This window comes from Aotus nancymaae, unplaced genomic scaffold (assembly GCF_030222135.1).
Source record: "Aotus nancymaae isolate 86718 unplaced genomic scaffold, 86718_ANA_hifiasm-v0.15.2.pri h1tg000012l, whole genome shotgun sequence".
Lineage (NCBI taxonomy): Eukaryota > Metazoa > Chordata > Mammalia > Primates > Aotidae > Aotus > Aotus nancymaae.
Window position 1 is genome coordinate 24,208,097 of NW_026988423.1, and position 13,571 is coordinate 24,221,667.

At 46.8% G+C, this 13,571-nt stretch overlaps 1 long non-coding RNA gene across 1 annotated transcript; it reads right to left on the bottom strand.

Annotated features, from left to right (window-relative positions):
* Positions 1-221: 221 nt before the first annotated feature.
* LOC135274618 (uncharacterized) lies at positions 222-6,347 on the bottom strand. The gene is made up of 3 exons (XR_010342411.1): positions 6,268-6,347; positions 5,011-5,140; positions 222-611 (listed from the first exon to the last, which is right to left on the bottom strand). It is a non-coding gene; the product is annotated as an uncharacterized LOC135274618 (long non-coding RNA).
* Positions 6,348-13,571: the final 7,224 nt, after the last annotated feature.

Here is a 13,571-nt window from a genome sequence, read left to right on the forward strand (position 1 = left end):
TTTAATAACAAATCAGTTCCAGTTAAAGATGGCAAGTTGAACACATCCATTAGTTTATACTCCCCAAAACCCATGGAAGTAACAGTAAAAGGATTTTATTAAAAGGCATAAGCCCATCAGTTCAAAGGTGGAATGCAGATGGAGACTGTTAAAACACGCACTCTGAATGAAGAGACCCCCCAAACAGGCTTTGTGTGAGCAACATGGCTATTGATTCACCTGGGTGTGGGTGGGCTGAGTCTGAAAAGAGAGTCAGCGAAAGGTGGTGGGGTAGGAGTTGGTTTTATAGGTTTGGGGTAGGCAGTGGAAAGTTACAGAAGTTACAGTTTAGGGCGGTTTTTGCAAGCTGGGAGAGGGTCGTAGGGTCTGGAGTCATGAGGTTGACCAAGGTTGGTTACAAAGTCCAATTGCCTTGTCAGTTGAGGCAGGAGTAAGGAACAATAGAAGAATGTCTCAAGTTAATTAGGCACTGCAGGTGTTGGTCATTCTTCTCTTTTGTGGTTTTCCAGTTACTTCAGACTCTCTATTTCCAGGAACTCCTCCAGAGGTCACAGAAGTTACCATGCTGTCCATGGTACAGTCAGCCAGCCAAAAAGACCTTACAGAGATGTCTAGGTAAAGATGGTGAATTGAAGGCACATAATTCATTTTGCTCTTTTTGAAAACCCTAAAGTGACAATAAAGGAACTTTTTGAAAATCAGAAACCCACAAACATAGAGATGAGATAGAAATTTGGCAGGACTTGTTTTACAAGATACATGTCACAAAGACACTGCTGATAAGGCAAAGAAGCCAGTCAAAACCTGCCAAAACCAAGATGGCAACAAAATTGACCTCTGGTTGTCCTCACTGCTCATTATATGCTAATTATAATGCGTTAGCATGCTAAAGGCACTCTCACCAGTGCCATGACTGTTTACAAATGCCATCTCAACGTCCAGAAGTTACCTTATATGGTCTGAAAGGAGGAACCCTCAATTCTGGGAAATCTCTGCCCCTTTCCTGGAAAATTCATGAATAATCAACCCCATATTTAGCATATAATCAAGAAATAACCATAAATATAGCCAGCTAACAGCCCACAAAGGATGCTATACCTATGTAATAACCATGTTTTAGTCCTTTACTTTCTTTCTTTTTTTTGAGATGGAGTCTCCCTCTGTCACCCAGGCTGGAGTTCAGTGGCATGGTCTTGGCTCACTACAGCCTCTGTCTCCTGGGTTCAAGTGATTCTCCTGCCTCAGCTTCCCAAGTAGCTGGGATTACAGGTACATGCCACCATGCCCAGCTAGTTTTTGTATTTTTAGTAGAGATGGGGTTTCTCTATGTTAGCCAGGCTGGTCTGGAATTCCTGACCTCAGGTATCCACCCTCCTTAGCCTCCCAAAGTGCTGGGATTACAAGTATGAGCCACTGTGCCCCGCCTGTTCCTTTACTTTCTTAATAAACTTCCTTTCACTTTATTCTGCTTGCTGTTGAATTCCTTCCTGTGCTTGAATTTCTTCCTGCACAAAGCCAAGAACCCACGTGGCCTCCTGGGCTGAGCCCCAATTTGGGGTTTGCCCTGTGCCAGAAATAATGGGAGAGAAGACAACAACAGCACAAGTTTGGAAACTGTAAAGCAATGAATGAGTAAACTGAGCAGACTGGGAAAAGCTGAAGCCTGAACTGAAAGAGGGGAAGGCTAAAAAGCCAATTCCCACCCCTTCTCCCCAAACCCTGCCAGAGTCTCAGACACTGGTGACACTACTGTTGCTGGAAGTAGAGTGAGGAAGGGAGCTAAAATAACGAGACCTTGGGCTGGGTGTGGTGGCTCATGCCTGTAATTCTAGCACTTTAGGATGCCAAGGCGGGTGGATCACTTGAGGTCAGGAGTTTGAGACCAGCCTGGCCAACATGGTGAAACCCTGTCTCTACTAAAAATACAGACATTAGTCAGGCATGGTGTTGGGCACCTGTAATCTCAGTTACTGAGGAGGCTGAGGCAGGAGAATTGCTTGAACCCGGGAGGTGGAGGTTACAGTGGATGGAGATTATACCACTGCACTCCAGCCTGGATGACAGAGCAAGACTCCATTTCAAATAAATAAAAATAAATTAAATTAAATAAGGAGACCCGGCTAAAAATCAAGAAGTTTGATTATTAGGTCACTTCCCCAAATCTGTGTAGGTATATGTCTTACTTTGTTTTCTGTTGCTATAAAAGAATACCAGACCAGGCGTGGTGACTCACGTCTGTAATCCTAGCACTTTGGGAGTCCGAGGTAGGTGGATCACTTGAAGTCAGGAGTTCGAGACCAGCCTGACCAACATGGTGAAACTCTGTCTCTACTAAAATTACAAAAATTAGCCAAGTGTGGTGGCAGGTGCCTATAATCCCAGCTATTTGGGAGGCTGAGACAGAAGAATCACTTGAATCCAGGAAGCAGAGGTGGCAGTGAGCCAAGATTGCACCACTGCACTCCAGCCTGAGACTCTGTCTCAAAAACAAACAAACAAACAAACCCAGAGACTGGGTAATTTATAAAGAAAAAAGATTTATTTCTTACAACCCTGGAGGCTGGAAAGTTCAAAAACATGGTGCCATCATCTGCTCAGTTTCTGTGAGGGCCTTCTTGCTGTGTCATAATATGGTGGAGGGCATTACATGGCAAAAGGGCAGGAGTATGCATGTCAGCTCAGGTTTCTCTTCTCTGAAGGGACTAGTGGCTTTATAAGAAGAAGGATTCCTACCCTGATGACCTTACTTAATCCTAATAATCTCCCAAAGGCCCCACCTCCAATCAGCATATAAATGTGAAGATTGTTTCCAACACATGAAACTTGGGGAACACATTTAAACCATAGCAGTGGCTGGGCACAATGGCTCATGCCTGTAATCTCAGCACTTTGGGAGGCTAAATCTCAGCATTGGGGTGGTTCCCCCATGCTATTCTCATGATAGTGAGGAAATTCTCATGAGATCTGATGGTTTTATAAGTGTCAGGTTTTATAAGAGGCAGGAAAATCACTTGAGGCCAAGAGTTTGAGACTAACCTGGGCAACATAGTGTAACCCTTCTCTATTTTTTTTTTTTTTGAGATGGAGTCTCACTCTGTTGCCCAGGCTGGAGTGCAGTGGCACGACCTCAGCTCACTGCAACCTCCACCTCCTGAGTTCAAGCAATTCTCCTGCCTCAGCCTCCTGAGTAGCTGGAATTACAGGCACCCACCACCACACCTGGCTAATTTTTGTATTTTTAGTAGAGAAAGCATTTCACCATCTTGGCCAGGCTGGTCTTGAACTTCTGACCTCATGCTCCACCTGCCTGGGCCTCCCAAAGTGCTGGGATTACAGGCGTGAGCCACTGCACCTGGCAGTGTGACCCTTCTCTACAAAAAATTTAAAAATTAGCTGGGCGTGGTGATATACACTTGTAGTCCTAGCTATCTGGAAGGCTGAGATGGAAGGATCCCTTGAGCCCAGGAGATGGCGGTTACAGTGAACTGTGATCACACTACTGCACTCCAGCCTGGGTAAAAAGCAAGACTCTGTCTCAAAAAAGAAGGAAAAAAGTAAACTATAGCAGTGGATAATTGCTCTTTCTCCATGCTGGCAGAAAACTGAGGTTTGTTCTCAGAAATGGTAAAACAGGATCTCTGGACTGGGGGATACCAGGGTGAGGATGGAGATACCATGTAAAAAAAGGGAAAGAGATGAAACTGTTGGAAAAAAAAAAACTTCCGCTCTACCAGCTTGGGTCTGTGTAGTTGGGGCCCTGCAAATGAATGGACATTAGACAGACTAACAGGAGAAAAGACAGATGTGCAGGAGCAGTTAGTAGTGAGTGCCTTGCTGGACAGCCAGAGTGAAAGGTTTATACAAGGTTAACAAAATAAGGGCTTATGGCTTCAAAGATGGGAGGTTCTGATGAAGTTTCTTTACATCATTTTCTTGGAATGTCATAGTGTCCAAGGTCAGTTGACCTCCCTGGAGGGTGGGAGGGGGGCAGGGTTGTGACCGCTGACTCACATAAAGCCGTGTTTTAGTCAGATAAGGAACATATGGATCATATCTCTTTCTGTGTCTGCTTTTGGGTTTTTGGTGCCTTTAAAATGAACTTGTGCATATAAGAGTGTGAGGCCTCCATATCCCTTTCCTGAGAATGCTGGCAGTCTGGCCTTTACCTTCTAAGCCAAAGACTGGATGAGTATTTTTCTGGGGAATCTGGTTAGCTTAAGAGGAAAGACTTAAAGATACAGACATCAGAGGTTCCCCAACTACAAAGCCATTCACCCTACAGGGATCTCATGGTCAGACAGGTCCCACTCACCCACTAGGAGCTTCCAATTAACACTCAGTCCCCAGCTCTCACATAGGAGCTAACAATGAGGGAAAGTCACCAACGTGAAAGGCACCAAAACAAACAAGACCATAAGCAACTGAGCAGTGTTAAGTGCAATGTGGGAAGAAGAAAACTTCCGAAGAACAATTATTAACACCCTTAGAGAAATAAGTGATGATAATTGCACGAAATAAGAAATGGGGCCAAGCGAAGTGGCTTACACCTGTAATCCCCACACTTTGGGAGGCTGAGGCTGGCAGATCATGAGGTCAGGAGTTTGAGACCAGCCTGACCAACATGGCGAAAGCCCATCTCTACTAAAGATACAAAAAATAGCCGGGCGTGATGGCAGGTGCCTGTAATCCCAGCTACTTGGGAGACTGAGGCAGGAGAATTGCCTGAACCCGGAAGGCAGAGGTTGCAGCTTGGGCAACAGAGTGAGACTCCATCTCAAAAAAGAAAAAAAAGAATACGAAATAAAATGCTATATAAAATAATAAAGAAGAGCTCTTAGAAATTAAAAATATAGTAGGAGAAATTGAAAATTTCAATGAAGCATTAGAGGATTAAGTTTAAATGTAGAGGCCAAAGCCATCAGATCTCTGGAGTTTTGCAGAAAATTTAACGTGCAAAAGGTGAGGATGGACAGCTATGTAGAAATACAATCGGAAGAAAGAGGGTCTGACCTAGTGCCAATAGACTGAGTGGGGAAGCCCAGCAGGGTTGTCTGTCCAGATTCTTCTTGGCCTCTCTGAGAACGCATTCCTTCCATTGGGCGTGTATCATGACCCTCTCTAGATTAGGAGGTCTCACAACCTACAATCAAACAAGGTAGGTCAGATAACTTCTTTATGGCCAGTTTTTACACAGAAAGGCAAAGGGAAAATGAGAGTAATAGTTTAAGGTTTCATGGCTGGCTTTGGGGAAAAGGGATTCTTGTTTCTGTAGCTGGCCTTGAGGGAGAACTGGACTGAGAGACAGACGGCAGGAGAAGATCATAGAAAAGCTTTTGTTTCTGAGGCTGCTGCTGACGCCTTCATTTTGGGATATTGTTTCCTGAGCTCAAACAAGTCTCTCAGAAAGTAGAATGATATAGTTTGACTGTGTCCCCATGCAAATCTCATCTTGAATTGTAGTTCCCATAATCCCCGTGTGTCATGGGAGGGACCTGGTGGGAAGTGATTGGATCATTGGGGCAGTTTCCCCCATGCTGTTCTCATGATAGGGAGTGAGTTCTCGCAAGATCTGGTTTTATAAGTGTCTGGAATTTCCCTTGCTGGCACTTCTCTCTCCTGCCGTCTTGTGAAGAAGGTACTTGCTTCTCCTTCACCTTCCACCATGATTGTAAGATTCCTGAGGCCTCCCCAGTCATGCTGAACTGTGAGTCAATTAAACCTCTTTCCTTTTGAAATCACCCAGTCTCAGGCAGTTTGTTTGTTTGTTTATTTATTTATTTTGAGACAGAGTCTCACTCTGTTACCCAGACTAGAGTGCAATGGTGCGATCTCAGCTCACTGCAACCTCCACCTCCTGAGTTCAAGTGATTCTCCTGCCTCAGCCTCCTGAGCAGCTGTGATTACTGGTGCATGCCACCATGCCCCACTAATTTTTATATTTTTAGTAGAGACGGGGTTTTGCCATGTTGGCTAGGCTGGTCTTGAACTCCTGGCCTCACACTTGAGGTCTCCCAAAGTGCTATGATTACAGGAGTGAGCCACTGTACCCAGCCCTTGGGCAGTTCTTAATAGCAGCATGAGAATGGACTAATACACAGAACAAAGAAGACAAAGAGATAGAAAATAGAAAAGATAAGAAAATTAGTGGAGCAATCCAGAAAGCCCTCTGTATGAAGGAAAGAAAACCCAAACAGAGGAGGGGAGGTTGTAAACTAACTCAAGAAAAGTCCCAGACCAGAAGAACATGACTTTTCAGACTGAAAATACCTTCCAAGTGTCCAACATGGTGAAAAAATAGCTCACATCAAGGTGCAACATCATGAAGAGAAGATTCTACAAGGTTCCTGAGAAAGAGGAGGAAAAAGCCATCACTTACAAAGGATCTAGCATCAGAATGGCATCTTTAGCATCACAATCATGTAAATACTGTTCTAACAAAAATTGCAATATACATAAGTCAGGATGGAGAGGAGGAGTGTGTGTGTGTGTGTGTGTGTGTGTGTGTGTGTGTGTGTGATGGCAGGAGGGGAAAGACAGCCAAATCTTCATGCTCGATAATGGAAAGTCAATAGATAATGCCAAAAATGAAATAACAAAGACATTAGCAACATAAGCACATTTTAAAGAGATTTGGAGGTAAATATAGAAAGAATCAGCTAAAAGCATTGAAATAGTTGCCTCTAAGGTGTGGTTGCCTCTGCCTGGGGTGGGTGAGGGGTTGGAAAGCAAGGGATTACAGGTGGTTTGTTTTTTAATTTCAAACCCAGTAGAATTAGGTAACTCTTTAAACCTTGTAGATGTATAACATTCATAAAATAAAAAAGTAGAACTAACAAAATGCTGGGCACATGTTTTTTGTTGTATTATATGTATTTGTATGTCTGTCATTTTTCATAATAAAAATGTTTTATAGAAAAAAATCCCAGGCCTGATGACAATGTCAGAGGAGGGAGAGATTCTGTGGGCTGGAGAAGACTTCATGAGTGGGGCTTTCTTTAGCTGAGTGGTGAGCTGGGATGGGAGTTAAATGGGCAGCGGGAGGCAGGGGGGCCTTCCGGGACGAGGAGGTGGCAGAGAGCAAGGGCTCAGGGAGGCTCTGATGTAGGTGTGTTTAGTATGTCTTTTGCTCTGATTGGGTAAAATGCCCCCCACCCCGTGCCATACTCTGCTTACAGTGAGAGATGAGGTGGATTTAGGCAGAGATGGCCAGGCAGAGGGATCTGGACTTCCCTTGAGAGGCTGACAACACGGGATGAAAGGTGTGTCTGAAAAGGCAAACTGCCCTGGCCACAAGCAGGATGGGCCCACGGGAGAAGCCGAGGCAGTGACTTTGAGCAAACCAGTGATGGCCTTGGGTGGTGGCAGTAGAGACGGAAAGAAGGGATGGGTAAAAGGTTTTGAAGTTGAAGGAAAAGAATGTGTTGGTGGCCGGAGGAGAGAGATGGAGGGAAGAGTCCAAGGTGGTGGAGACTTTGGGTGTGGGAGAAGGATGGAGACGTGGGGAGAAATAGGAACACAAGGGAGCTGAGGATGGGGTTTAAAAGTGTGCCAGGGCAGAGGGAAGGACCCGCAAGTAGAAAGGACTTACTGGGAATTGGGAGGGAGGAGAATCTGCTGGTCTAGAGGAGAGGTTCGAGGTGATGGGCCAAAGTCCACTGTGACAAGTGACATGTTTCTCAGGCTTTGCAGCCTCAAATTCCTTTCTCAGGCCGAGCCTCATTCAGCTCTGTGAGAAGGAGAGGCAGGCTTATTTCCATTTTACCAAAGGGGAAACTGAGACTCCCAAGAACTCACCCTCTGGGCACATGATCAAAACGCTCATTTTTTGCCCAAACCACTGTGGTAGATGATAGGAGTGGATGTTGCTCCTGAAGGATGTATGCAGAGGGAGGATGGCAGAGGGACAGGGGCTAAGCACCCCCAGGTGGAGGGCAGGAGAGGCAGGGGAAGAGTCAGGCAGGGAGACAAGAAAAGGGAGAGGCTGGTACAGATGGGGAGGAAGGACAGAGTTTAAGGAGATGTCAGGACAAAAACAGCTGCAAATGAGATGTACTAGGCTCATGCCCCAGGCCGAGCACTGCCCTCAGCTCCTCATCTCATTTGGTCCTGATGACAACTCTATGAAATAGGTGAGGGATTAATGAGGAAACAGGAACTAAGCCCTTTCCAAGGCCACTCATCACTGCGTGGTAGAGCCAGGATTTGAATCCCAGCATCTGACTCAGAGACCTGGAATCTCAACTCTGCCATGTTGCAGGCCACAGGCCTGCCAGCCTAGGGAGTTGGTTTAAAAAAATAAAACATCTTTTTTATTTAAAAAAAATAGATTTTAAAACCATTTACCAAAAACAGTGACAATTGTTATAATAAATATAAGTAAACTGGCCAGGCGCAGTGGCTCATGCCTGTAATCCCAGCACTTTGGGAGGCCGAGGCAGGTGGATCATGAGGTCAGGAGTTCAAGATGAGCCTGACCAAAATGGTGAGACCCCGTCTCTACTAAAAATACAAAAATTAGCTGGGTGTGGTGGCAGGTGCCTGTAATCCCAGCTATTCAGGAGGGGGAGGCAGGAAAAACACTTGAACCTGGGAGGCGTAGATTATAGCAATGAGCTGAGATCACACCACTGCACTCCAGCCTGGCGACAGAGTATGACTCTCTCTCAAAAAAAAAAAAAATAATGAAATAAAATAAACCACTGCTAAAAGCCAATGAGACTTCCTCCTTTACCCCCTGCACCCCCAGACATTGGTGCACTCACCCCACTAAGGTTAGGGATGGGACTGCCTGGAAACCCAGATCAGGGGACAAGCTTGGGACCTGGGTGGATTTCATAAAGGACAAAGCCCTGGGAATGATGTCTGAATGTTTGTGTATCTATAGACACAAACAGCATGGCTGTGGGGAGCAGCCATCAGCGTGGGGGCCCTTCAAAAGTTAAAAAGTGACTGATGCTGCCTGTGTTCTGGCCTGCTCTGCGGTGGGCGTCCTGCCTGTGCAGAGAGAGGGGAGTGTGTGTGAAAGAGTGTGTGTATCAATGTGCATGTGTGTGTGCACATATTTGTGAGTTTCATTGTGTGACTATGTGTGTGGGTCTTGTTTGTAATGATGAATTGTGTGTCTGTGAGCAGACAGTTGTGTATGTGCTTATAAACCAATGTGTGTGTGTGTTAGGTATGTGAGTGTGTAAGTGAAAGTGTAAGGATGTCAGCGGTGATGAATTGTGTATCTGGGGACCGGAATGTTTGTGCATGGGAGTGCCTGTGTATTCATGTGTGTGCACATGTGCATGTGAACAGAAGTGTGGGATGCATGTTCTGTGATTATGGGTCATGTGTAAGAGGGCAGATGTATATAAATACGTGTCAGTTATGTGATGCTGTCTGTGGATGGAGACAGGTGTATGTGGTTATGAATTCTGTGTCTGGGGCAGGTTGATTTGGTGTGTGTGTGTGTGTGTGTGTGTGTGTGTAGTGGTGCCTGGGCATGAGAGTGCATGGCTGCAGGTCTGTATATAGCCATTTATGTGCCTGTGTGAGTGAGTGTGCCCTGTGTGTGCTGGGAAAAGACATCAGAAGTCCTTGCCATTCCCCCATTACAGCCCCCCCAGGCTTCAGAGCCTGCTCCCATTTGGGTCTAGAGCAGCATGCTCGAGAGAGATGTGAGCTTCCTTTCAGTGGCCTGGGGAGCCGTGACAAGGAAATGTGCTTGTTTATTCCCGAAAACCTTAATATTTATCATCAAATTTACATGTATGTTGCAGGGAGTGATGGGAACAGGCAGCATTCAACTTGCAGGACATGCATATATTTAACTCAATGTGAAAGTTTATTTGCAAGCCCAGAGAGTGAGTCGTGCTGGAGACAAGACTCCCAGGACCCGGAGAAATCTGAGAACCTTTCCTTTTTCACTCCTCTCTCCTTTGCACGCCTTTTAGCAGAGCCTTGGAATAACATTAATTTATCTAATGTGTGCATGCCATAAGTTACTTTTTTAATTATTATGATCAAAATATTGCTTAAAATTGACGCCAGCTGCATGTGTTTCTGTCGGAGATCATAATTGCAATTGTAAATTGGGGAGCAGTTTGGCACCAGGAGCCTCCCTGAGTAACAGCCCCAATACTATTACTGAGAGGTGGATAAAAATAAAACTGCAGATAGCACGGCAAAAATACACCAGCGTGAGTTAAAAGGATAATTAGCGGTACAGAAAGGGAAGTGGGACTCTTGTCTGCTCTGCGGCCCACGGGGGCAAGGACTGGGCTGGAGGCTGGCCCCAGGCTGGGCTAGGGCTGGGCGGCGGGATGGCTTCTAGGGAAGGACACAAGCAGGCCTCTGCACCTCAGTTTCTCCTGTAAAATGGAGATAATGGAAACACCCAGTGGCTCCAACCAGGTGATGCATGTGAAAGTTTCCTAGAAACCCACAAGTTCCCTGAATAAGTGAAGGGATTCCTCAAGGGCTAAGGAAATGGTGCTTTCTTCACCTTCTCCGTCAGGAATGGCTGACTTTGACTTTCAGAGAAAACTGCAGATCTAGGACCAGAAGGCTGCCTTAGAGTGCAGTGGTTAGGAGCTCAAGCCTTAAAATTCTTTCATTCATCCATGCATTCATCTGACAATATTTATGGTGCACCCTTTATGTTCCAGGACCTGTCCAGGCGTTAGGGATAGAGCAGTGAACAAAACAGAGATCCTTGCCCATGAACAAAACAGAGATCCCTGCCCTGCAGAGCTCACGTTCTAGCAGTGGGGCCAATAAGCAATGAACATAGTAAGTAAACTGGGTAATACAGAAGTGAATTACATAGCACATTACAAGTGGACACATTGTAGTTGTATGACTTTAGACAAGTTACTTAACCCAGTGTTACTGAAGCTTTTTTACATAATGGCCCATGCCATCATCATCATAGTAGCAATGCAACCTAACAGCCCGTGTCATTATCATGGTGGTAATAGTAACAACAATTGCTTATATGGCATCAACTGTGTGCCAGACACTGTTCTAAGCACCTGCCATATAAGCGATTGATGATGATGGCATAGGTAAGGCTATCTTTCTTGAACCTTCATGCTGTGCCATTAATCCTCACAAGGAATCTATGAGGCAAGGAGGTGATCATAATACTGTAGGGCTGGTGGGTAGACCCATGGCGCTGCCATCCTGCAGCTGAGCAGAATGAATTTGCATATTAGAGAAATGGGAACAGTAACGTGCTCAGCTCCCAAGGGTGGAGAAAATGCCTGGGAAGTCCCCAGCACAGTGCATGGCACAGCATGAAGGTTTGAGAAAGATGAGCTTGTTTTGTTACTAACCGGTAAGCCCTGAGACAGGAGAGAGTCAGGAAGCTGGTTAGGGGGATAGAGGGGAACTCATTGACCTAGCAGTGAACCTGGTTACCTGTAGAGCTGATAAGTAATCTAAGGGACCAATCTGAGGATGGATGGCCTGTGAGAGGCGACTTCAGCGGGGAAGCGTTCTTGTTCCTGACTGGTGCCAAATAAAGAGCAAATCAGGACTTAAGTGAGAGAGACTATGTGAAAAGGCAATTGCAATAGGAGGGGAGGGATGGGGGGTGCTTTAGAACCTGGTCCTGGCTAGAAAGAGGTGACATGTGGTAAGAGGAGGCGATGGTGCTGGGCTGCTCCCAGCTTGCTTGACCTCCCTGTGCTCCCCACCTGTGGTCCAAGGAGACAGTCAGGGCTGGGCCACCCCTTGGTCTACGCCCTGGACCAGGAGAGGCAGAGCCCCATCCCTCTGGGTGGGAGCAGAGGTTGGAGGTGGGAGCCTGGGCTCTGCTCCCTCCCACCAAGTTTAGAGGCTGCCCATGTATGACCTCTGCCCAGTAGGGACAAGGGTTTTCTTTAGTCTCTGCCCTCCCAAGCTTTCTTTCCAACCATCACATGAGAAGATGTGCGGGAGTTGGCAGCATGTCTGTCTGTGGTTGCAGAGTGCTTTGAAACTGGCGGGGGCCTGGAGGCAGGACCAAGGGGCATCACTTTGTTTAGAACTTCTCACTCTCGCCCTTCCACTGTTCTTGCTATGCCAGGCATGGGCTGTTTGACGAGTGATGGATGCCACCCCGCAGAGAGAGGGCAGGAGAGGAGCTCAGCCCCTGCGCTTTCTCCAGGCTCTGTTCTCCAGCCTGAGCCAGTCCTGCCGTACCCACAGCCACCTCCAGCCTCCCGGGCTGCCGATGTACCACCCGCCTGTCTTCCTGTCACTCAGGGTGACTCCATAATGACTATAATCATGGTGTGCGCAGAGAGGTGAGGGAGGGACAGCGAGAGCTTCCCTAGACAGCCTGTCCATTAGTGGGGCAGCGGCCTGTCACAGCTGTCCGGAGAGAGATGAGCCCGGACCAGGCCAGAGAGGCCTGGGAGAGGAGACCAAGAACCCCTGTCTTCTCCATCCCTTCTTCCCCTTCCCTGCTCCCTGGCCTTCTGCTTAGGAACTCTGCTCTAATTATAAATGATTTGACAACTTTAGGCCAGGCTCTGTAATTAAAAATAAAGAAGAAGACAGGCAGCATTGTTTCCTAACACGATGCCTTTAATTGGTGGAGTTAATTTTAACGGGGCCTAGTTCAGTGCCTTGGAGGAGGGGATTCCAGAACTGGGGCTCTTGCTGGCATCCCCTGGAAGGCTCACCCAGCCCATTTACCTCATCAGCCGGGGCTCCTCAGGCGGGGGGCAGGGTCTTCATTTATTTTTATCTCTGGTGCCTGGCACACAGTAAGCAGAAGCAGGGGCCTGTGGTGAGGAAGACCCAAAGCATCTGGAGCTTCTGCCTGTCAGGAAGATTGCCTGAGGCCAGGAGTTCAAGACCAGCCTGTGCAACATGGTGAGACCCCCCTCCCCTGCCACCGACCCGGCTCTACAAAAAATTACAAAACTTAGCTAAGCATGGTGGTGAGCACTTGTAGTCTCAATCCTCCCTTTTCAACATCCTGAGTGGCTGAAAGGGTCTCCCACCCCTTTCAGCCACTCAGGAGGCTAAAGATGGGGGATTGCTTGAGCTCAGGAGATCCAGGCTGCAGTGAGCTGTGATGGTGCCACTGCACTCCAGCCTGGGCGACAGAGCAAGACTCTGTCCCCTACTCCCAAAATAAATTAATTAAAAAAATTTTTAAAAGCCACATTGGGATTTTGACTTGCAAAGAATAGAGAGAAAGCCTTCCAGACTGTCTCAAGTGACAAGGGAGACATTGCAAGGGCAAGGAGGGGCTGCTGTGGATACCCCAAGGCAGGAAGGGAACAACAGCTGATCCATACAGGGTGGAACCCATGTCAGGGAGGGAAACCCCTCCCTCTACCTCTGAGACTTCCATAATTGAGTCTATGAAATAAACTGACAGGAGGCAGATTAGCAGGAGAAAAGGTAGACACGATTATTATGTGCACAGGAGCATCATGTTAAGGAAAAGTGAATACCCCAAACCCAGCGAGATCTAGAAGCTGAGATGCTTTCTTCATAGGGGTGAGAGAAGGGGGAATGCGGGCAAGCTGTGGGAGAGTATATGGGATTTGGAAGGATGAATGGGCCCTTGGAAGAATGAGTGACAA